At 41.3% G+C, this 25,760-nt stretch overlaps 1 pseudogene; it reads right to left on the reverse strand.

Annotated features, from left to right (window-relative positions):
• Positions 1-2,421: 2,421 nt before the first annotated feature.
• Positions 2,422-23,647, reverse strand: LOC112249512 (annotated as a pseudogene).
• Between the last annotated feature and the right edge of the window lie 2,113 nt (positions 23,648-25,760).

A 25,760-nucleotide genomic window follows, 5' to 3' on the forward strand; every position in this document is an offset into this window, starting at 1 on the left:
TATTTTGTCATTCGCCTACTGAGATACACTCATTGACATGAAGCACAAACCAGTTATGCCAGCCAGACCAACAACTGAATGCTATACATGCTTTATAACCACCCATTGGACTTGGTCTGTGTTTTAACAACGCTGGGTCATTCAACAAACTATTTAGTATTTGAGGAAATGCGATTGAGTGGACCTGAGAAAAACTACAGTTCTGAGATTGGTCCTTAATCTACAATGCCTTTAGAAATTATTAACACCCCTTTACTTTTTCCTAATTTTGTTGAATTAAAAATAGTTTAAATTGAGATTTTATGTCACTGATCTACACATAATACCCCATAATGTCAAAGTGGAATTTGTTTTGTAGATTTTTTTTTTTTAATTCATACAAAATGTAAAGCTGAAATGTCTTGAGTGAATAAGTATTGGACCCCTTTGTTATGGCAAGCCTATATAAGTTCAGGAGTAAAATGTGCTAAACAAATCGCATAATATTTCGCATGGACTCGTGTTCAATAATAGTGGTTAACACACATTTTTTATGATTACACCATCTCTGTACCTCACACATAAGGTCCCTCAATCAACTAGTGGATTTCAAGCACAGATTAAACCACAAAGGCCAGGGAGGTTTTTCAATGCCTCGCAAAGAAGGGCACCGATTGATAGGTGTAAAAAAAATATCCCTTAGAGCATGATGACGTTATTAATTAGTCTTTGGATGGTGTATCAATACAGAGTCACTACAAAGATACAGGCGTCCTTCCTAACACAGTTGCCGGAGAGGAAGGAAAATGCTCAGGGATTTTACCATGAGGCCAATGGTGATTTTAAAACAGTTACAGAGTTTAATGGTTGTGATATGAGAAAACTGAGGATGGATCAACAACATTGTAGTTACTCCAGAATACTAAATTATATATTTTTTTCATTTTACTAGGCAAGTCAGTTAAGAACATTAAGAACAAATTCTTAATTTTACAATGACGACCTACCCCGGCCAAACCCTCCCCTAACCAGGACGACACTGGGCCAATTGTGTGCCGCCCTATTGGATAAAGTGAAAGATGCCTGTACAGAATAAAAATATTCCAAAACATGTATCCTGATTGCTACAAGGCACTTAAATAATACTGCAAAAAATGTGGGATTTTTAAAACCTTTTTGTCCTAAATACAAAGTGTTATGTTTAGGGCAAATCCAACACATCACTGAGTGCCACTCTTCATATTTTCAAGTATCGTGGTGGCTGCATCATGTTATGGGTATGCTTGTCATTGGGAAGGACTAGGGAGTTTTTTTTAAATAAAAAGAAACGGAATACAGCTATAAGCACAGGCCAAATTCTAGAGGAAAACCTGTTTCATTCTTCTTTCCAACCTACACTGGGCGATGAATTCATCTTTAAAGCAGGAAAATAACCTATTACACAAGGCCACAACTACACTGGAGTTGCTTAACAAGATGACATTCAATGTTCTTGAGTGGCATGGTTACAGTTTGGACATAATTCAGTTTGAAAATCTATGGCAAGACTTGAAAATGGCTGTCTAGCAATGATCAACAAATCAACTTGACAGATCTTGAAGAATTTCTAAAAGAATAATGGGGAAATATTGTACAATCCAAGTATTTAAAGCTCTTTGAGACTTTTTGAGGCTCTTTGAGACTCTTTGAGACCCTAAAATACTTACAGCTGTAATCACAACCAAAGGTGCTTCTAAAAAGAATTGACTCAGGGGTGTTTGCTTATGTAAATGACATATTTCTGTATTTCATTTTTAATACATTTGCTACATTTTCTAAAAACATGTTTGCACTTTGAAATTCTCAGGGGTATTGTGTGTATATGTATTTTTCTATTTAATCAATTTTGAATTCAAGCTGTAACAGAACAAAATGTGGAATAAGTCAAGGGATATGAATACACTGTATGTTCACTGGGTTTTTTCTGTGCACTGAGTGGTGTTCATTGAACTTTCTTCAATATCCTATACCAGGTTAGGGAGTTACTGCTGGTGCCAAAGCAATCAACACTATAAACAGATTGTTTTTAAAATCTGACAAATGTGAGGCCATCAAAACATATGCCATTTAAAAATCTGCTTTGGTCATTATATTGCATCTTGGGGGGAAAAGAAAAGGAAGAGACATGGTATGACATGTTAACGCAGGGAATGTAGAGAGAGTTCAAACTGACTGAACTGCCTCATTATTCCTTTCATATTGTATAATGATCAATCATCATTTATATCTGTATCAAAAAACAGGTCTTTGTACAATTGACTGTATATAAAAACAGACATATTTACAATACACAGGATAAAACATAATAGCTAAACAATATTTTTTGCAGCTTTTGTCAATTCTCAAATCTATTGCGACCCAATGCAATACATGTGAAATAAGCAATAAGTGTGCGCTGAGCCGCTATGTGTACATGGCAACATGTAGATACTCCAATCTATGTTCCCTCTGTTTTCTCTTATCCTTTAACACACAAATACACGGTTTAGTAACAGGCTGACGCTGACCATTCTGTGTCCCAAATCAGCCAAATGGCACCCTATTCCCTGTACAGTTGTGACCAGGGCCCATAGGACACTTAGGAAAGAGGGTGTCATTTGGGACACACACAAAGTCTCAACTCTAAATGAGACAAGCACTTTGATTATGATTTCCCATGCCAGAGTTCCACACACACCTTGTCCTTCTTAACCTTCTTAAACTCCTCATACTCTGGATTGTCGGTTGGTAGCTAGAATCGGCATAGCAGACAAGAATTGGCCTGTAAAGATGCACAGCAAAGGTTAGGATTCTCCAAGGGTTATATATTGTTCAGGTAAATAGTAAATTCACATCATAACCGACAGAATTGATCCGTGTGTGTGTCGATTCAGTGGCCCTCACCTTCCTTAACCAGGGCAGGATACAACCAGAGTGAAAGGGGTGTTTGCCGGGCATCTCCCGCACTGTCTCCTGCTCCTCAAAATCCAGCAGACACACAGGACACTTCAGCCCTTTGCTAGATGATGGGAGAGAGGGAGTTCAATCACAGACAATAGACTACACTTACAGACTACATTGGTTGTCGTGCAAGCAATTATAATGAATTCAACTGAATCTTTTTAAATAATCATAAATATTTTTTAACGGGGTGGATCAGCTTCAACATTGCAAATAGATTGTTTCTTCTATGAATGTAATATTCTGAATCATTTCCAATCCCACATATTTTTTAAAATAAATATATTATATTAAATATATATATTTAAAATGTTGATATTTAATGCAGTGCCGACAGACAAGTTTCTTACTTTCTCCCCCTTCTACTTGCCTTTTCCATTTTTTGCGGTAATGCTGCAATTAGTTGGTTGTAATTTTGGATAGAGCAGACATTTCCATATATTTTGTTAGCTTGCATGTGTGACATACTGTAACTCCACCAGTCCTTTATATGATATAACTTACCAAGATTACACCGTACATTTTTTTAAAATCCATTTGAGTTTAACCATAATATGTGTTGTGTCTTTTTGTTAAGATATTTTATCAAGGTTTAAGATAAATGATTAAATAATTATACCCATAAACTTAACCATTAGGATTATAGGTTATTAGAGTGATTTAAATTGAATTTAAATTGAATTGGTTAATGAACGCATAACACATCTTTGATTTGATGTTCTAAAAATGTTTTGAATTTATCAATAATAGGAGCTTCGCTATTCCAAACTGGTTTTGTGGGTTACCCGTATGACCAATATACAAGGGTTTGTGTGTGGCAGGTCCGAAATGACCTGAGGTAAGGTGCGCTACCATAAATAAAATATCTTAATAGATCCGGGCCTTGCAAGCCATGAGGGTTAATAAGGGTGGGATATAGTAGGTGTTGTTAGATAGGACGGTCGTTTTGTACAAATAGGACAGCCATTAATTCAAAAGACATACCTAAATAAAGTCCTAACCTAAGTGGTAAAACAGGTGAGGATATAAACTAGGCTTGGTGAGAAAGAAAGGTAATTCTATGCGAACAGGATAACTGCACCAATTCAATACTGAAAGAAATAATATCCAAAAAAGGAGGAGAGGGAAACCTAATGTAGCGGAGTGAGATACGAGACATTGGGGTACTTTCTAAAACAACCCGAGGTTAACTAGGGATGTATGGCCCCTGGGTAATAGCTTATAGTTGTGCAAGTGAGATATAATGTCCGATCGACAGTCAACGCTATAGATAAAGTTTCCAGAAAGGAGAAACACATAGAAATTCATACACATAGACTGTAACTTGGTAACGGTAAACAACACATACATAGATAATAGAAATGTATACACCTAGATTGTGAGAATATACTGTAGAATATAACTATAGTAATTGGATAGCGGTAGAAAAGAACACACACATAGAAGGTAAAAAGCACATACACATAGAAGAAGATGAGACAGAAAAAGGATTGGGCGGCTGTAAAAGGAAAAGGGGAACCCCAGGACAGGGGGCAGCGGTGGTTTTACAGTGGGCTGTAGATAGAAAACGAGAGAGCGAGAGTAAGGAGAATCATCGCCGGAGAGATGCCTTGACCTTTAAGTTAGGGCTATTTTTTGGGAATTGTCTCAGTGCCGGAATTTGCGACTACAGACAATTATAATAATAGGGTTGTTGGCGGGGAGGCTCCGTCATTCCAATAGTGATGGTAGTTCAGTGGTTAAATAGCTGCCTTCCAAGCTTGAGACACGAGTTTGGTTCACAGTAAATGCTCTGAGTCTTTCATTGTAATTAAACCATTTGTATGTTTTGCCTGGAAAGATACGGTTGTTAGTGTTGGAATAAGATATAACCAGAACTTTCTTAATGGATTGTTTAAGTTAAATTGAAAGACCAATCCATTCTAAATAATAGTGGGGCGATGTCGTTGGAATACGCTGTCTTGCCTAAATATCCCGCTGGAATAACGTATTGGGAATGGAGTCGTATTCAAAATGCTGAATCACGGATGAGACAGTTACCTAAATCTAATGAATTTTAAATAATAACGAAGAGATAACTACTATAGAGTTGTGCCCATCTAAATGTGTTTTTTTTAACATACGTTCTAAACTTAGCGAAGTACTTTTAAACTTTGGAGTAGAGAAGGTTGAAAAGTTTGGTTTTACTCTTACAATAGGATTAAAGCAGAACTCAGTTGGAGAAGGGGGTATATTTTTGCCTAGAGGCAGGAGTAAGAGAGTTAGTTGCTGTGTTGGCTACTAATTTTCAGGGTAAGTTGCTAGAGGCAGGTTGATTTGTTGTGTGATAACGTAAAACTGCGTCATTATGTTGAATACACAATAACGTTACTCAAATCAAATCAAATTTATTTATATAGCCCTTCGTACATCCGCTGATATCTCAAAGTGCTGTACAGAAACCCAGCCTAAAACCCCAAACAGCAAGCAATGCAGGTGTAGAAGCACGGTGGCTAGGAAAAACTCCCTAGAAAGGCCAAAACCTAGGAAGAAACCTAGAGAGGAACCAGGCTATGTGGGGTGGCCAGTCCTCTTCTGGCTGTGCCGGGTGGAGATTATAACAGAACATGGCCAAGATGTTCAAATGTTCATAAATGACCAGCATGGTCGAATAATAATAAGGCAGAACAGTTGAAACTGGAGCAGCAGCACAGTCAGGTGGAAGTTGAAACTGGAGCAGCAGCATGGCCAGGTGGACTGGGGACAGCAAGGAGTCATCATGTCAGGTAGTCCTGGGGCATGGTCCTAGGGCTCAGGTCAGTTGAAACTGGAACAGCAGCATGGCCAGGTGGACTGGGGACAGCAAGGAGTCATCATGTCAGGTAGTCCTGGGGCATGGTCCTAGGGCTCAGGTCCTCCGAGAGAGAGAAAGAAAGAGAGAAGGAGAGAATTAGAGAACGCACACTTAGATTCACACAGGACACCGAATAGGACAGGAGAAGTACTCCAGATATAACAAACTGACCCCAGCCCCCGACACATAAACTACTGCAGCATAAATACTGGAGGCTGAGACAGGAGGGGTCAGGAGACACTGTGGCCCCATCCGAGGACACCCCGGACAGGGCCAAACAGGAAGGATATAACCCCACCCACTTTGCCAAAGCACAGCCCCCACACCACTAGAGGGATATCTTCAACCACCAACTTACCATCCTGAGACAAGGCTGAGTATAGCCCACAAAGATCTCCGCCACGGCACAACCCAAAGGGGGGCGCCAACCCAGACAGGATGACCACAACAGTGAATCAACCCACTCAGGTGACGCAACCCCTCCAGGGACGGCATGAGAGAGCCCCAGTAAGCCAGTGACTCAGCCCCTGTAATAGGGTTAGAGGCAGAGAATCCCAGTGGAAAGAGGGGAACCGGCCAGGCAGAGACAGCAAGGGCGGTTCGTTGCTCCAGAGCCTTTCCGTTCACCTTCCCACTCCTGGGCCAGACTACACTCAATCATATGACCCACTGAAGAGATGAGTCTTCAGTAAAGACTTAAAGGTTGAGACCGAGTTTGCGTCTCTGACATGGGTAGGCAGACCGTTCCATAAAAATGGAGCTCTGTAGGAGAAAGCCCTGCCTCCAGCTGTTTGCTTAGAAATTCTAGGGACAATTAGGAGGCCTACGTCTTGTGACCGTAGCGTACGTGTAGGTATGTACGGCAGGACCAAATCAGAGAGATAGGTAGGAGCAAGCCATGTAATGCTTTGTAGGTTAGCAGTAAAACCTTGAAATCAGCCCTTGCTTTGACAGGAAGCCAGTGTAGAGAGGCTAGCACTGGAGTAATATGATCAAATTTTTTGGTTCTAGTCAGGATTCTAGCAGCCGTATTTAGCACTAACTGAAGTTTATTTAGTGCTTTATCCGGGTAGCCGGAAAATAGAGCATTGCAGTAGTCTAACCTAGAAGTGACAAAAGCATGGATTAATTTTTCTGCATCATTTTTGGACAGAAAGTTTCTGATTTTTGCAATGTTACGTAGATGGAAAAAGCTGTCCTCGAAATGGTCTTGATATGTTCTTCAAAAGAGAGATCAGGGTCCAGAGTAACGCCGAGGTCCTTCACAGTTTTATTTGAGACGACTGTACAACCATTAAGATTAATTGTCAGATTCAACAGAAGATCTCTTTGTTTCTTGGGACCTAGAACAAGCATCTCTGTTTTGTCCGAGTTTAATAGTAGAAAGTTTGCAGCCATCCACTTCCTTATGTCTGAAACACATGCTTCTAGCGAGGGCAATTTTGGGGCTTCACCATGTTTCATTGAAATGTACAGCTGTGTGTCATCCGCATAGCAGTGAAAGTTTACATTATGTTTTCGAATAACATCCCCAAGAGGTAAAATATATAGTGAAAACAATAGTGGTCCTAAAACGGAACCTTGAGGAACACCGAAATTTACAGTTGATTTGTCAGAGGACAAACCATTCACAGAGACAAACTGATATCTTTCCGACAGATAAGATCTAAACCAGGCCAGAACATGTCCGTGTAGACCAATTTGGGTTTCCAATCTCTCCAAAAGAATGTGGTGATCGATGGTATCAAAAGCAGCACTAAGGTCTAGGAGCACGAGGACAGATGCAGAGCCTCGGTCCGATGCCATTAAAATGTCATTTACCACTTTCACAAGTGCCGTCTCAGTCCTATGATGGGGTCTAAAACCAGACTGAAGCATTTCGTATACATTGTTTGTCTTCAGGAAGGCAGTGAGTTGCTGAGCAACAGCCTTCTCTAAAATTTTTGAGAGGAATGGAAGATTCGATATAGGCCGATAGTTTTTTATATTTTCTGGGTCAAGGTTTGGCTTTTTCAAGAGAGGCTTTATTACTGCCACTTTTAGTGAGTTTGGTACACATCCAGTGGATAGAGAGCCGTTTATTATGTTCAACATAGGAGGGCCAAGCACAGGAAGCAGCTCTTTCAGTAGTTTAGTTGGAATAGGGTCCAGTATGCAGCTTGAAGGTTTAGAGGCCATGATTATTTTCATCATTGTGTCAAGAGATATAGTACTAAAACACTTGAGCGTCTCTCTTGATCCTAGGTCCTGGCAGAGTTGTGCAGACTCAGGACAACTGAGGTTTGGAGGAATACGCAGGTTTAAAGAGGAGTCCGTAATTTGCTTTCTAATAATCATAATCTTTTCCTCAAAGAAGTTCATGAATTTATCACTGCTAAAGTGAAAGTCATCCTCTCTTGGGGAATGCTGCTTTTTAGTTAGCTTTGCGACAGTATCAAAAAGGAATTTCGGATTGTTCTTATTTTCCTCAATTAAGTTAGAAAAATAGGATGATCGAGCAGCAGTAAGGGCTCTTCGGTACTGCACGGTACCGTCCTTCCAAGCTAGTCGAAAGACTTCCAGTTTGGTGTGGCGCCATTTCCGTTCCAATTTTCTGGAAGCTTGCTTCAGAGCTCGGGTATTTTCTGTGTACCAGGGAGCTAGTTTCTTATGAGAATTTGTTTTTGTTTTTAGGGGTGCAACTGCATCTAGGGTATTGCGCAAGGTTAAATTGAGATCCTCAGTTAGGTGGTTAACTGATTTTTGTCCTCTGGCGTCCTTGGGTAGGCAGAGGGAGTCTGGAAGGGCATCAAGGAATCTTTGTGTTGTCTGTGAATTTATAGCACGACTTTTGATGTTCCTTGGTTGGGGTCTGAGCAGATTATTTGTTGCAATTGCAAACGTAATAAAATGGTGGTCCGATAGTCCAGGATTATGAGGAAAACATTAAGATCCACCACATTTATTCCATGGGACAAAACTAGGTCCAGCGTATGACTGTGACAGTGAGTGGGTCCAGAGACATGTTGGACAAAACCCACTGAGTCGATGATGGCTCCGAAAGCCTTTTGGAGTGGGTCTGTGGACTTTTCCATGTGAATATTAAAGTCACCAAAGATTAGAATATTATCTGCTATGACTACAAGGTCCGATAGGAATTCAGGGAACTCAGTGAGAAACGCTGTATATGGCCCAGGAGGCCTGTAAACAGTAGCTATAAAAAGTGATTGAGTAGGCTGCATAGATTTCATGACTAGAAGCTCAAAAGACGAAAACGTCATTTTTTTTTTTGTAAATTGAAATTTGCTATCGTAAATGTTAGCAACCCCTCTGCCTTTGCGGGATGCACGGGGGATATGGTCACTAGTGTAGCCAGGAGGTGAGGCCTCATTTAAAACAGTAAATTCATCAGGCTTAAGCCATGTTTCAGTCAGGCCAATCACATCAAGATTATGATCAGTGATTAGTTCATTGACTATAATTGCCTTTGAAGTAAGGGATCTAACATTAAGTAGCCCTATTTTGAGATGTGAGGTATCATGATCTCTTTCAGTAATGACAGGAATGGAGGTGGTCTTTATCCTAGTGAGATTGCTAAGGCGAACACCGCCATGTTTAGTTTTGCCCAACCTAGGTCGAGGCACAGACACGGTCTCAATGGTGATAGCTGAGCTGACTACACTGACTGTGCTAGTGGCAGACTCCACTATGCTGGCAGGCTGGCTAACAGCCTGCTGCCTGGCCTGCACCCTATTTCATTGTGGAGCTAGAGGAGTTAGAGCCCTGTCTATGTTGGTAGATAAGATGAGAGCACCCCTCCAGCTAGGATGGAGTCCGTCACTCCTCAGCAGGTCAGGCTTGGTCCTGTTTGTGGGTGAGTCCCAGAAAGAGGGCCAATTATCTACAAATCCTATCTTTTGGGAGGGGCAGAAAACAGTTTTCAACCAGCGATTGAGTTGTGAGACTCTGCTGTAGAGCTCATCACTCCCCCTAACTGGGAGGGGGCCAGAGACAATTACTCGATGCCGACATATCTTTCTAGCTGATATGCACGCAGAAGCTATGTTGCGCTTGGTGATCTCTGACTGTTTCATCCTAACATCGTTGGTGCCGACGTGGATAACAATATCTCTATACTCTCTACACTCGCCAGTTTTAGCTTTAGCCAGCACCATCTTCAGATTAGCCTTAACGTCGGTAGCCCTGCCCCCTGGTAAACAGTGTATGATCGCTGGATGATTCGCTTTAAGTCTAATACTGCGGGTAATGGAGTCGCCAATGACTAGGGTTTTCAATTTGTCAGAGCTAATGGTGGGAAGCTTCGGCGTCTCAGACCCCGTAACGGGAGGAGTAGAGACCAGAGAAGAATCGGCCTCTGACTCCGACCCGCTGCTTAATGGGGAAAACCGGTTGAAAGTTTCTGTCGGCTGAATGAGCGACACCGGTTGAGCGTTCCTACAGCATTTCCTTCCAGAAACCGTGAGAAAGTTGTCCGGCTGCGGGGACTGTGCCAGGGGATTTATACTACTATCTGTACTTACTGGTGGTACAGACGCTATTTCATCCTTTCCTACACTGAAATTACCCTTGCCTAACGATTGCGTCTGAAGCTGGGCTTGCAGCACAGCTATCCTCGCCGTAAGGCGAGTACAGCGGCTGCAATTAGAAGTCATCATGTTAATGTTACTACTTAGCTTCGGCTGTTGGAGGTCCTGACGAATCGTGTCCAGATAAAGCGTCCGGAGTGAAAAAGTTGAGGAAAAAATAAATAAATATATGAACGGTAATTAAAAAGTGAAAACCGTAAAGTTGTCAGGTAGCAAAACAGGTTGGCAACAAAACGCACAGCAACTCGAAAATAAGCCTGCAAGTTGTGACCGGAAATGAACCGGCATGGTAACTGGTGATTTACTCAAATTGATTTGTTCGTTGTTCAGGTACACTCTTTTCTGTACTTCTGGCAGTACAATTTTGATTTATTGATTGATGTTGTAAGTTCTATTCAAGATCCAACATTTGTGATTAATTGGGTTTGGCTTATCAAACCCGTACTACTGCTGCTGCAGTCAGCCAACAATGATTTGCAATTTGTTGAAGTTGCTGCGGCCTGGGCCCGGGCTGAGCGCCTGTTGTTGACATCACTCACAATGCACTTTTGCAGCCAGGCAATGAGGTTGTGACTGAGGGTGACAGAGAAATTTATTTGTGTCATTTAGAGGGAAAATGCGTGCATTATAGCTTTCAGTCACTTTTCAAAAGTTGCTAAAAGTTCCAAATACATTTTTAAAAGTAGCTGAATATTGTCCGGGTAGTCTGAAAAGACGCTAAAACTAGCAACAAAATTGCTAGGTGGCCATCACTGATTGGTGGCGTTCACTGGGCTATATTTGGCTATAAGAGAGGGAAGTCTGAATAGTTGTATCGTACAAGTTTTGTAATAGTTCCCGGTTATTGATTTTGGTTTGATTGTTTAGGTAATACCAGTGAAATTTAACAGGAAGTTAAAGTATACTAACAATATAATTATACAGGTCCAACAAGGGGATTGCAGGCTGAGTTTATTTTATTTTAAGGGGACAGTGCAGGTTTATCACAGTTGTGTGTGTCTAATGGCAGGGTATTCCTATCAAGCATTTTGGGGAGACTATTTGGAGAAAGACTGAATGAGTTACATGAAACATTGAGGACATTTATAACTAATGATTAGAAGGAGTAGCTTTCCATTTTCCCAGAGACATGATATCTTAAAGGGGTACACTCACATATGAAATATTAGAAGTTTTATTATCTGAGTTCTAATTAAACACGTGGATTCTTTAGATAAAGGGTTCTTTAATATGTCTAATATAGTATGGAACATGACTGTAAAAGGGTGGTATAACCTTTGACCTCTATCATGGCTTTCCCTTGTGGTCTGATCAGCCTCAGGGGAGGGCCATTTGGATAATGAATTTGTGGTCATTTGGGATACTGGTTTTAAGGTAAATTAATTATGATGGAGTTTGTAGCTCTTGGACATAATTATAGTTTGAACCACAGAGGAGAAAGTGGAATTGAGGCAGGACAAATTATGGGGAGCGGGGGAATAAACTCTAGTGAGGAAGAGGAAGAGGTTTAGGGATTCTGTTGTGAACACTGACTGTGAAGGTTTCGAATTGGCTATTATTGATTTGGTATTACAACAGGAACAAAAATCATATTTATCATCGATAATAAATAGGGGAAGATATGGTACATTGAGGTTTAGACAGGAAATATTTGAAGCCAATAGTGCAGGAAAATACATTGAGATAGAAAAATATAGATTTTATAAGCATTAAAATTATTTATGAAAAGAAATAAGTTGCAGTTCTTAGGGATGGTAAAATACTGTAGATAAGGTATCCCACACTATGCAACATATATTAAATTATTGATGAGACTGATTTTAAGGTTAACCCATGTTATTGTTAGATAAAATACAGTGGACTCCTGAAGGAGTGAGCTCATTAGTACAGAAAGGATATGATATTGTTAGCATTCGTTTTGGCTTTATTTGACCATTAGAAGATTTTCATTTAAATCGTATTAAAGTTGACAGGGATATATGACATCTGTGGTGATTTAGGATTATTGCTGGATCAAGATAGGTTGATTAAGGTTATGTAAGGACTTTAGAGACTGCCACCATAGACATGTTTTTTCTCAAATAAATTACTTCAGATAAGGCCAAACAGTGAGACACTAAATATTTGGAAACAACACATAGTTGTTACAGACAGATAGGGGAAAGGGCAGACAGAGGAGCCCTACCTGCACTGCTGAGACCTTGAAGGTTTGAGAGCAGAGAGAAGAAGGGGGCCAGGAAATAAGCAAGATAGGGGTGACACCGAAATAGTAGCATTGACTAGTGTCTGTGAAATAAGAAAGGAGAGAAAAGGGTTACTGTTTAAATAGATAAACATATATATATTTAAGAACATACAAAGCAGCACAGATACCTCTTAAAGTAGATAAGACACTTGGCAATGAATTGATACAGGATAGACGCCCAAGGGAGAATTGGACATGTGGAAAATGAAAGGGGCGCTCCTACATGATAATGTCAGAACATAAGGATTATTTACTAATCTTACCTAAGTCATTGTTTAGAGTAGGCAAGGTTGTTACCTGGGCAGAGCCAGGTATCAAAGGGGGGGTGGGTAAGTTGTGGTCTAGGATAGGACGGGGCCTAGGGGGGCCTAGGATAGGACACTTTGTGGCCTATTGGATAATAAACTAATGTAAACAAAATCTAGCTAACAAGTAGGCATAGAAGTTAAAGATATAATCAGATAGAACAAATGAGAAACTGTTTGTTAACCAAACCTGTATGTCCAAGATTTTCTGCACTACAGGTGAATTACAGGAGAAGGTGATTCACTCAATCCAGTCCCTGAGGAGAATAGACAGGAAGCAGCCCCATTGGGAGGGGCCATACCAAGTACTCCTGGTGACAGCCTTCGCGGTGAGAATAGCTGAAAGAGCTACTTGGGTTCATATCACACACTGAAAAAGGGCAAGACACACTGACACTGTCGAACAATCACAGTGTTAGAGAGGAGAATCATAACCAACAGGTTTTGGGGATCATCTCTCTAATGAAGATTCCCTGATCCAGTCTTGTCATCCCTGTGGGCGTTCATAGAAGTGAAAGTGTGGGCTGGCCTCTAGCTGAGGATATGTTCCCCGGGAAAGGGTGGGGCTTTACAGGAGTGCTGATTGGTCTGAGCTGTCTTATTGTGGGAGCAATATTCCTAAATACACCAAGACCCATCCGAGAAGGCCAAAGAGGGAAACTTGACACATAGTTAGACAATGAGGATTTTGTTTTAACTTCTTGACGCTACCCATCCCTGTCGCGGGATCATTTTCGTCAGCAACCGCTGAATAGCATAGCGCCACAGTCAAATAATATTACTAAAAAATATTAATATTCATGAAATCACAAGTGCAATATTGCAAAACACAGCTTTTGTTAATCCACCTGTCGTCTCAGATTTTGAAATTATGCTTTACAGTGAAAGCAATCCAAGCGTTTGTGTTTATCGATAGCCTAGCGTAGCATTATGTACACTTAGCATCAGGAAGCTTGGTCACGAAAATCAGAAAAGCAATCAAATTAACTGTTTACCTTTGATGATCTTCGGATGTTTTCACTCACGGGACTCCCAGTTACACAACAAATGTTCCTTTTGTTCCTTAACCTCTTGGTGTTAGGGGGCAGTATTTTCATTTTTGGAAAAAAAAAGTTTTAAACGGGATATTTTGTCAGGAAAAGATGCTAGAATATGCATATAATTGACAGCTTTGGATAGAAAACACTCTAACGTTCTGTTTTACTCACAGACAATATTTTGACAGTTTTGGAAACTTTAGAGTGTTTTCTATCCTAATCTGTCAATTATATGCATATTCTAGCATCTGGTCCTGAGAAATAGGCCGTTTACTTTGGGAACGTTATTTTTCCAAACATAAAAATAGTATCTCCTAGCTTCAAGAGGTTAACCTAGCGTAAGAGATCACTTGATCTGGATAAACCAGAAGTGAGAGTGAGATTGGGAAGGATGTCTCAGTGGAGTTCTATGTAGATCAAATGGGGTCTCTGACTCCTTGGCAGTCTAGGACTATGAGCCATTATGGAAGATATCTGTGCAAGTCCCTGTGTAGTTCATGGAAACAGGTTATAGCTCACACCGAGAGAGAGGGCTACATAAATCCACATACCCTGTATGGAAGAAGATGGAGTCTAGTGAAAGTAAGGGTTTCAGTTGATAACCTAGTGCCATTCCGGGTAGAAGAAGTTAGAGCAGATGATAGCTCTATAGTCAGCCAGAATAAAGCAGAGCCCCTGACAAAGCAGAAACTGACCGTGGAGTTGTCCAGAGCCAAGGGCCGGTGTGGATAGTTCAGATGAAAGATCTGAAGGAAGTGATTGAGGTGGAAACGGGTTATGAGGATTCTAACCTATGGGTAGAATGGATTCAGTATAAAGCCAGATCAGTTGCGAAAGAAGAATGTTAGGCCTGTGCCACAGCAAAACTTCAGTTGATAACCATTCCCTTTCCATTTGATGGAATTGATTCACCCAGGGGAATGGCTTGTATGGTAAAGCTGTTCATGAAGGCAGGGAAACCAGACAATGACAGTTGCATTGATCTGCATTATCTTTATCCCTATGTTTCCATCACATTCAGATTTCCCCCTTTCACAGTTACAGGAGGATATTATTATTGCATGGCTCGCTACATCACACACGGATGGGACGTAGGGGAAGTAAGAACATGCAATAGGACAGAGAATGTTACAACCGACAAGACAATGAGGGACTTGACTGGCAGATGAAAAGGCCTGAAGTGGATGTCTGGTGATTTGTGGGGGTGTGAGACTGTGACCTAACCTGCCTACCATTTGAACCTGTAGTTGTGCACTAGTGCAGCTAGGCATGCTGTTTACCCTTACCCAGAGCCAGGTAGAAAAGAGAGAAGGAGTGCTCAGTCAAGATCTTTTGACAATAGAGTTTACATTGATAGCATTGGTGTTCCACAGGGGGTGCCAGACGAGTTCAAAGCAAGAAATCAGATCCTAGCAGGATTAGAGTCAAGTATTTTCTGGTGGTCCACTCTCAATAAGAATGTGGACTGGATCAATTATATCTATTATAATCAACAGTGCTTTATCAATTATACCAGAGATGCAATAAAAGGATTGGCAGAGCAGACTGAAGCGCTCAGCCTGATGGCTTGGCAGAATAGAATAGCCTTGGATATGTTACTGGCTGAAAAGGGTGGGGAGTGAATGAGGTTCGGAGCAGAATGTTGTAATTTCATTCCCGATAACACAGCTCCAGACGGATCAGGCCCTGGCAGAGAACTCTGGGTAGATAATGCTCAAACAAATTGGTTTGATAGTGTGTCTGGAAAATGAAAAAATTTCATGATCACTGTGTTTTGCACAACCTTCACCTGTGTGACTGTGTTAGTTTTGTGCCGATGTTGTGAGAAAGGTTCTCATTTCTAGGACTCTGGAGAAATCGATGACAGAATAGATGGTGAGATACGGACCGATTCCAAGCTCTGACTAGTGGGATGAAGAATACAGACTTCCAGGCCTAAGAGAAGGCTCGGTGTCTTTTAATTATGAGGAGCCAATGTTGGATGAGACTGTTTTCAATTTTTTATTAAAGGCTGTTCATTTCATGAAGATTATGATGAAGATCCTAAACCGGAAGTGTTATAATTGGATATAGGCGTAGAACAGTCATTGAGGAGGAATTGAATGTAAATACATGGATTGTTTTGGTATATTCTTGTATAAAAATGAATGTTTCCATATAGTGTTTGATATGTCAGTATTAATTATTTAGTCATTAAGGGTGGATTGTTAAGATATTTTATCAAGGTTTAAGATAAATTATTAAATAATTCTACCCAGAAACTTAACCATTAGGATTAGAGGTTATGTAGCATGAACAAGGAGTAATTAAAATTAATAAACACAGCTCCAACTACATTGGAGGGGGGAAGAGAGGAATGCATGTGTGTGCCTAAAGTAAGCAAAGATAATCCTTAACCTATGTTTAAACCGACTCAGCTATAACTCTGTGGCGATAAAATAAGACAGCGAGAGCCCCTCCAGGTTTTCCATATCTGGGGGGGACTGGAACTGTCTGCTAAGTGGTATTAAACTGTGGTGAGACTTCAGGAGATAATCCAGATATAGTGTGTGTTAGTGGGTTGGAATGGACTTTTGAATCTGCTTTGTCCTTGTTGGAGAGGAGGAGGGACATTTAAAATGCTATGACGTCATATGTGATATATAAACTGATGTACATGGTATTTTAACCAGCACTCTCAGGAATAAATGCTATTGGCTAATTTTGGTAGACTGGTCTCTGTCTATTTAATGCAAATAAGGATCTTACAAATTCTTAGAAACAGACAGAGTGATTTAAATTGAATTGGTTAATGAACACATAAGAACTAAATTCATCTAACACTTTTCTGGTGGATTGATCCAAAATTGCAACTGACTTTCTATGGCTTGTTTTAAAAACAGCAATATTTTGGAGAGGATATAATTTCAAATAACCGAAAGTGAGAGGTTGTAATCTGAATAAAGGGAAAAGGGCCATTCTTGAACACGGGTTGAGCCATTCTTACTAATCTGCTAGAGAACTCATTTGGATGTAAGTATAGCTTTTGTATGACTATCATTTAAAAAAACAAGTCATTAGGTGTAGGCAAATAAGTAAACTGGGATATAAATAAAGAGTTAATCAGGGTGATTTTCTTTCACAATAGACAACTGTTTTCCATTCCATGGTAGCCAGATATGATCTATTTTTGCTAATTTTCTATAAAAATGTATTGTTGTGAGATAATTTCTTTCGGAATATAAATACTGAGTATGACCACCATTTTATTGGTAATATACACAGTAATGTAAAAGTTGAATTTGTTTGTGATCCAGTGACCTCATATAGTACACTTATCATAATTTGGTTGTAATCCAGAGAGGTTAGGAAAATTATCTAGATCCTCTATGAGGCTATGGAGGGATCCAAATTGTTTATTTAAAATAAAACATGAATCATCTGCGTACAATGACACCTTTGTTTTTAAGCCCTAGATTTCCAGCCCCTTGATATTATTGTTGGATCTGATTTGAATAGCTAACATTTCGATGGCCATAGTAAATAGATATGCCGATAGTGGACAACCTTGTTTTACTCCTTTTGACAGTTTAATACTTTCTGAGAAGTAGCCAACTGAAATGTATTACCACATGAGACAGCACATTATTGTTGTCTCCTTTTTGAAGAGACAGTAGCCTATAATCCCCAAAGGTTTTTCACAGCTAAAGAGGGTAGTTTATGCAGGCAGCAGGGTTCACCTGCTTGCTCTGAGGATATGACAACCACAGGTAAGGTTTGGACTGCTGTTTTAGCAGCTGGGGGAGGAAGATGCTGTAATATTCATATGTACAAACATACTGAATTGTAATTGGATGCATTTTACCGCCATATCATACTGTGCTATGATTGGTTAAGACCACCCAAATGGTTAGGTCATGGTCAGTTTGATACTGGTTGGCGATATGTGAACATGCCAGTAGCTAATAGCTAGCTAATAAAGAGCTACATTAAGAAATATCCTGTAGTACTGCATTTTATTATTTTGTGCAAAGTGTGCAAAACAAGACATGGTGTCAGAGTAAAAGGTCTTAAAAGATGGATTTTTCTGGAGTTCCTCGAATGGACTGGGAGTCTACAAACTTACCCGACGCATGGCGTAAGTACAAACAGCATGTGGAGCTAATGTTCACGGGTCCTCTGAAGGACAGAGGAGAAGAGGAACAATGCAGCTACCTGCTCCTCTGGATCGGTGAAAAAGGGAGAGATATTTATAACACATGGACACTTACCGAGGCTGAATCAAAGGTACTGAAAACATACTACGATCGTTTTGAAGCATATCTTGTGCCGAAGACCAATACGATTTTCGCTAGGTACAAATTCCATGAGAAAGTACAGGGAGCTAGCGAGTCTTTTGAACAGTTTGTGACAGAGCTGCGTCTGCTTGTGAAAGACTGTGATTATGCAAACAAAGATGAGATGGTCAGGGACCGTATTGTATTTGGAATACACTCACCGCGAGTGAGAGAGAAACTTTTGAATGTTGGGTCTGAGGTAACGCTGGACAAAGCTATCGACATAGCCAGATCTAACGAGCTAGCACAGGCTCAGATGAAAATCATTTCGCGCGGCAGCACGAGCGCATCACGTGAACAAGCAGTGCATGCAGTCAGGCAGACATCAAAGCACACCTCCGGTGCACAGAGAGCACGTTTTAGAACGGAGAGAGACATAACTCCAAAACAGAGCGACACAGACTCAAAACGCCCCACAACATGTGGATATTGTGGATACAAAGTGCATGGCGAACAAGGAAGTTGCCCAGCTAAAGGGAAACAGTGTACTAAATGTGGAAAATGGAATCACTTTGCAAAAGTGTGCAGAGCTTACCATGGAAAAACAGTACACACAGTGAGTGAAGATGAAATGTCAATCAAAGAGTCAAACGCTGATGAACTGTTTATTGATTCAGTAACACAGAAAAGTCAAATATCAGAGACAGAGCAAGCCTTTGCTGACATTGAGATAGGAACACAAGGCACAAAGCTAAAGTTCAAACTGGACACTAGTACACAAGTAAACATTATTCCTCTGAATAAGTACCACAGCTTGACATCTGAATGCGAGCTACAGCCCACCAAGTGCAGACTGACTAGTTATGGTGGTGAACAGCTCCCAGTAAAAGGCACATGCACTTTCAAATGCAAATACAAGGAAAGTGACATGATGTTGGACTTTTATGTTGTTGACACTGGAACACCTGCAGTGCTAGACAGGGACCTCATCAAGCTAGTTTTATCTGTGACAGTGTCACGTTCTGACCTTAGTTCTTTTATTATGTCTTTGTTTTAGTATGGACAGGGCGTGAGTTGGGTGGGATGTCTATGTTTGTTATTCTATGTTGTGTTTTGCGTTTGGCCTGGTATGGTTCTCAATCAGAGGCAGGTGTCGTTAGTTGTCTCTGATTGAGAATCATACTTAGGTAGCCTTTTTTCACCTGTGTTTTGTGGGTGATTGTTTTCTGTGTCTGTGTGTTCCACACGGAACTGTTTCGGTTTTTGTTTCGGTCTTTCACTTTATTTTGTATTTGTATAGTGTTCAGTTTGTATTATTAAAATGGACACATACCATGCTGCAAATTGGTCCGACCTCTCTTACTCCTCATCAGAGGAAGACGAATCCCGTTACAGACAGCACCAGTAGAGACAGACAATTTACTGGAGGAGTTTGCTGATGTTTTTACAGGAATAGGATTATTCCCAGGAGAATGTACCATTCACCTTGACCCAGACGCAACCCTTGTGGTCTACCCACCGAGAAAGATTCCCCTTGCTCTCCGTGCCCGTCTGAAGAAAGAGTTGGAGAGCATGGAGCAATCTGACATAGTCACCAAGGTTACAGAACCGACTGACTGGGTAAACGCATTAGTGGTGGTGGAGAAACCACGCACAGGCAAGCCCCGAGTATGTCTCGACCCAAGAGACTTGAACAAGGCTATCAAACGCCCCCATTACCCTTTACCGACTCTAGATAGTATCACACACAAGCTAGCGGGAGCAAACTACTTCAGCATCATGGATGCTAGATTAGGCTAATGGGCTATCAAGCTTACAGAAGAGTCATCTAAGCTCACAACATTCAACACACCGTTTGGACGCTACAGGTTCCGTCGCCTGCCTTTTGGGATTATCTCAGCCCAAGACGAGTTTCAGCGAAAGATCGACGAAGTGTACGAAGGCCTCGGCGGAGTTGTGGCAATTGTGGACGACATCCTTGTCTATGGTCGGACTCCATGCGATGCTGTAAAGGTCTCGCGAGAGAGGAGTCCGGCTCAACCCCGAGAAGAGCACAGTCGGTGCTACAGAGGCCAGCTACTTCGGACATCTTCTCACAGCGACTGGAATCAAGCCAGATCCACAGAAGATCTTAGCCATAAAAGAAATGGAGCCACCAAAGAACCGTGCAGAGCTGGAAACAGTGCTTGGCATGGTCAACTACTTAGCCAAGTTCGCACCCAGCCACTCCAATGCTAATGCACCCCTGCGTCAACTGCTAAAGCAGTCCAGTGAGTTTCTCTGGGACAAGCAACACGACATTGCTTCCCAGAATGTGAAAGACTTGATCACAAGAGAACCAGGACCAATCCTTGCCTACTACAACACTGACAAAGTGCTCAGACTCCAAGTGGACTCGTCGAATTATGGACTAGGTGCAGTGCTACTGCAAGAAGGAAAGCCCGTCGGCTACGCTTCCAAATCTCTCACAGACTGTGAAATCAACTACGCTCAAATCGAAAAGGAGCTCTACGCCATTCTGTTCGGATGTAAACGTTTCCATCAGTACATATATGGACGACAAGTCATTGTGGAATCCGACCACAAGCCCCTTGAGTCAATTATGAGGAAACCACTAGCCGCAGCCCCGCCAAAACTACAGGGAATGATCCTTCAACTACAAAAATATCACTCACCGTCCAGGCAAAGACATCTCTGTCGCAGACACACTCTCCAGGAAGTTTCTTACCTATAAAGGACAGCAGCCTCAGTGAAGGCATGGACATGCAAGTGCACACTGTGTACTGCAACTTACCAGTTAGTGACACAAAACTGAAAGAAATCCAAGCAAAAACAGAAGAGGACTCACAACTCGCACAGCTGAGGAAAGTCATACAGGATGGATGGCCTCAGGAGAGGAGAAATGCCCTCACAGAGTCTCAGAATTCTGGAAACATCGTGATGAACTATCACAGATCAACGGAATCATTTTCAAAGGAGAGAAAATCATTATTCCTACCAGTCTCAGAGAAGAGATTTTGACAAAGATCCATGCTGGACACATGGGCATGGAAAAGTGGAAACAGAGAGCATGGAACATTTTATTTTGGCCCGGAATGTGCAAACAAATAGAGGACATTGTTGGTAAATGCGCCATATATCTTGAACTACGCCCCTCAAACACCAAAAAGCCAATGTTACCTCACTGTATCCCAGACCGACCCTGGCAGGTCGTGGCAACCGATCTGTTCACCTGGAACAACGAGGACTACATCATAACAGTGGACTACGACAGCAGATACTTCGAACTCGACAAGCTTCACAGCACCACATCTGCAGCTGTGATACACAAGCTGAAAGCAGCCTTTGCCAGGCATGGCATTGTAGAGACTTTAATATCTGACAAATAAAATGAGTTTGAATCCTTCACAAAAGCATGGGAGTTCACACATCACCACAAGCCCACATTACCCTCAAAGTAATGGCCTTGCTGAAAAATCTGTGCCGATTGCTAAATCACTCATGGACAAAGCAAAAGCAGACAAGAGAGACCCCTACCTCAGTCTCCTTGAATACTGCAACACTCAAGTTGACAACTTCAAATCCCCAGCCCAGCTGTTGATGAGCCGCAGACTTCGCTCAATCCTTCCCAGCACCAACCAGCAGCTGCAACCTGAGGTCGTCAGCTACAAGGAAACGTGCATGGAGACAACAACAACAAAAGCGATACTACGACAGATCAGCTAGACCACTGCCACCACTGATCGACGGAGAGTCAGTTAGAATCCAGGAGCATGGCCTCTGGAAGCCAGCAGTCGTCATCCAGCCAGCTGACACTGAACGTTCATATCACATCCGCACCGCAGAAGGAGCGGTGTACCGCCGCAATCGTCGTCACCTACTGAACACAAAAGAACAACACACTGATGAGATTAACTGTTCCCCTGAAAGAGAACGTGATGGACTAAACACACACAGCACAACATACACCATACTTACCTGCAACACCACAAGAGCTGTTGACTGACACAGAAGCATGCTCAGCATCATATCGCACAAGGTCAGGAAGAGAGGCCAAGCCCAGAGCTGTCCTAGACCTGTGAAATGTCAAAGGATGTAGGCGGATCGCTGCCCTAAAAGAGTTCCAGACTGTTAACTTGTTATTGAAAGTTCACTTGAAATGCTTTGGTATTGTATTTGTTTGAAATGTTAAGATGTTATTTCTACAGTGGAAGCTGAGTTGCTGAATCCCTTGTTTGAAAAGTAACAGTATGTTGGATTATTGTTTCAGAGTCTATGTTGATTCAGTTGGTGTAGTATGCAATATAAATGGTTACATACCTTGAGTTCAAACTACAGAACATGTATTCAAAATGAACCCTTAGAATATGTAAAAAAAATGTTTTAAAAGAAGGGGGATGTAATATTCATGTGTAAACACACTGAATTGTAATTGGATGCATTTTACCGCCATATCATACTGTGCTATCATTGGTTAAGACCACCCAAATGGTTAGGTCATGGTGAGTTTGATCCTGGTTAGCGACACGTGAACATGCCAGTTATAGAAATATCATGTAGTACTGCATTTTCTTATTTTGTACAAAGTGTGCAAAACAAGACAGATGCTGGTCCCAGTCTTTTTATTTTACCTTTATTTAACTAGGCAAGTCAGTTAAGAACAAATTCTTATTTTCAATGACGGCCTAGGAACAGTGGGTTAACTGCCTGTTCAGGGGCAGAATGACAGATTTGTACCTTGTCAGCTCGGGGATTTGAACTTGCAACCTTCCGGTGACTAGTCCAACACTCTAACCACTAGGCTACCCTGCCGCCCCATCTGATAGGTCAAATGCTCCTGAGTCAATGTCCAGGCCCTGCATCAAAGACCTACACAGAGGTCAACAGGCATTCAGTGGCAGTGATGCAAAATACAGACTGGATTGTGTTTTGCCAGAAGACACAGACCCTACACATGTATACACTGCACTATGGGTCGGCATGTATACACTGCACTATATGGGTCGGAATGCAATCATGGTTACATTAAGACACTGCGGAGCTGGCGCGAGATATGTGTCGGAAAACTTACCTCAATGCAGGGATGTGCCACTGTGCTCTAAATGTTACCTTTATCCACACTGTTCCACCAGGAAGATTGAAATACTGCTAGTTTTCCTGGAAAACTGCCCTTTTCATCCTCATTCAAGCCAATAACAGGAACCACTGAAGCCATTTTGGAATGGCAGTGTCAGCCAATCAGTTGTTCTAGGTGATGTGCCATTCGATAATGGCTGCAGTGGCTCCTGCTAGCTAGCACGAAAAGAGCAATTTTCCAGGAAAACTAGCAGTATTTCAATCTTCTCGTTGGAGCAGTGTGGTTAAAGGTCAAATTTGGGGTACAGTGGCATATCCCATCACTGCATAGAGGTACGTTTTCCGACCCATATCGGTTTTCTGACCCAAACGTAATTGATTTATATAGCTTTAAATGGCTTTTAATAGATTTTATGTATTTCTATCAAATCAAAACTGGAATTTCTATTCAAAGCAAAGGTTGTAAAATTATACTAGACATGTATAGAATAAATCACACCTAGTTTGATGTTTCTGTGAGACACGGTGAATTAAGTTATTGATTTATACCGCTTTTAATGGCATCTTATAGATTTGATGTATTTCTATCAAATCAAAACTGGAATTTGTATTCAAAACAGGTTTTAAAAGTGTGCTAGACATTTATAGAATAAACCATCCCTATTTTTATGTTTCTGTGACATTCAATTAATTAGTTATTTATTTTTACAATTCTAAGAGGCTTTTGGCGATTGTCTGTTGAATGTCTGTTGAATGTCTGATTGTCACGGTCGTTGTATGGAGGAGACCAAGGCGCAGCGTGGTGAGCGAACATAACTCTTTAATAAAGAGAGAACACTGAACAAAACTAAACAAAACAACAAAACGTGAAGCAATATGGCTAGTGCAGAAAAGGTAACTAGACATAGAATAACAACCCACAAAATAACCAAGGAATATGGCTACCTAAATATGGTTCCCAGTCAGAGACAACGATAAACATCTGCCTCTGATTGAGAACCAATCCAGGCAACCATAGACATATAAACCCCTAGACATACGAAAACCCCAATACAATATGAAAACCCCTAGACAATACAAAAACTAAACAAACCACCCTTGTCACACCCTGACCTAACCAAATAATAAAGAAAACAAAGATAACTAAGGTCAGGGTGTGACACTGACCAACTTCACCTTGGTAGATATTTTCTCCTTGTTCTATCTGTGCTACACCACTGTCATTCTACCGGGTACCGTCATGTAAAGTCTGTCCATCTGATCACAAATGATGTATGGGAGGGGTTTAGGATAACAAGAGCTGGTACAGGGTTGGTTTGGTATTTTTATTGATAGTAGTTGAAATAGGGACTTGGTTATCGAGGACTGACCCTGTTTGCAACTGTTATCCTGTCAGCTCTTTTTCTCTCTGTCTCTCACTCTCTGTCTATTTAACTTGTCAGCAGCTCTCTCTCTATCAAATACAAAGTCACTTTATGATGTCTAAATGTATATGTAAATTCACTCAATATGGGGCTACTTCATGACAACTTTCGTAACCCTGTCAAATGCTTTTTATGTACAGTACATTGGACCCCTTGACTTCCTCATTTTGTTTTGTAAAAGCCTTATTCTAAAATGGATCAAATAAAACATTTTCCTCATCAATCTACACACAATACCCTATAATGACAAAGTGAAAACAGGCTTTTTTGGAAATGTATTACAAGTAAAAAACAGAAATACCTTATTTACATAAGTCTTTAGACCCTTCGCTATGAGACTCGAAATTGAGCTCAGGTGTATCCTGTTTCCATTGATCATCCTTGAGATGTTTCTACAACTTGATTGGAGTCCACCTGTGGTAAATTCAATTGATTGGACATGATTTGTAAAGGCACGCACCTGTCTATATAAGGTCTCACTGTTGACAATGCATATCAGAGCAAAAACCAAGCCATGAGGTCGAAGGAATTGTGTTCCGAGACAGGATTGTGTCGAGGCACACATCTGGGGAATGGTACCAAAACATTTCTGCAGCATTGAAGGTCCCCAAGAACACAGTGGCCTTCATCATTCTTAAATGGAAGACGTTTTGAACCACCTACTCTTCCTAGAGCTGTCCGCCCGGCCAAACTGAGCAATTGGGGGAGAAGGGCCTTGGTCAGGGAGTTGACCAAGATCCCGATTGCCACTCTGACAGAGCTCCAGAGTTCCTCTGTGGAGATGGGAGAAGGACAATCATCTCTGCAGCACTCCACCAATCAGGCCTTTATGGTAGAGTGGCCATACGGAAGCCACTCCTCAGTAAAAGGCACGTAACAGCCCGCTTGGAGTTTGCCAAAAGGCAACTAGAGGACTCTCAGACCATGAGAAACAAGATTTTCTGGTCTGATGAAACAAAGATTGAACTCTTTGGCCTGAATGCCAAGCGTCACGCCTGGAGGAAACCTGGCACTATCCCTACGGTGAAGCATGGTGATGG

Source organism: Oncorhynchus tshawytscha, linkage group LG04, assembly GCF_018296145.1.
Source record: "Oncorhynchus tshawytscha isolate Ot180627B linkage group LG04, Otsh_v2.0, whole genome shotgun sequence".
Lineage (NCBI taxonomy): Eukaryota > Metazoa > Chordata > Actinopteri > Salmoniformes > Salmonidae > Oncorhynchus > Oncorhynchus tshawytscha.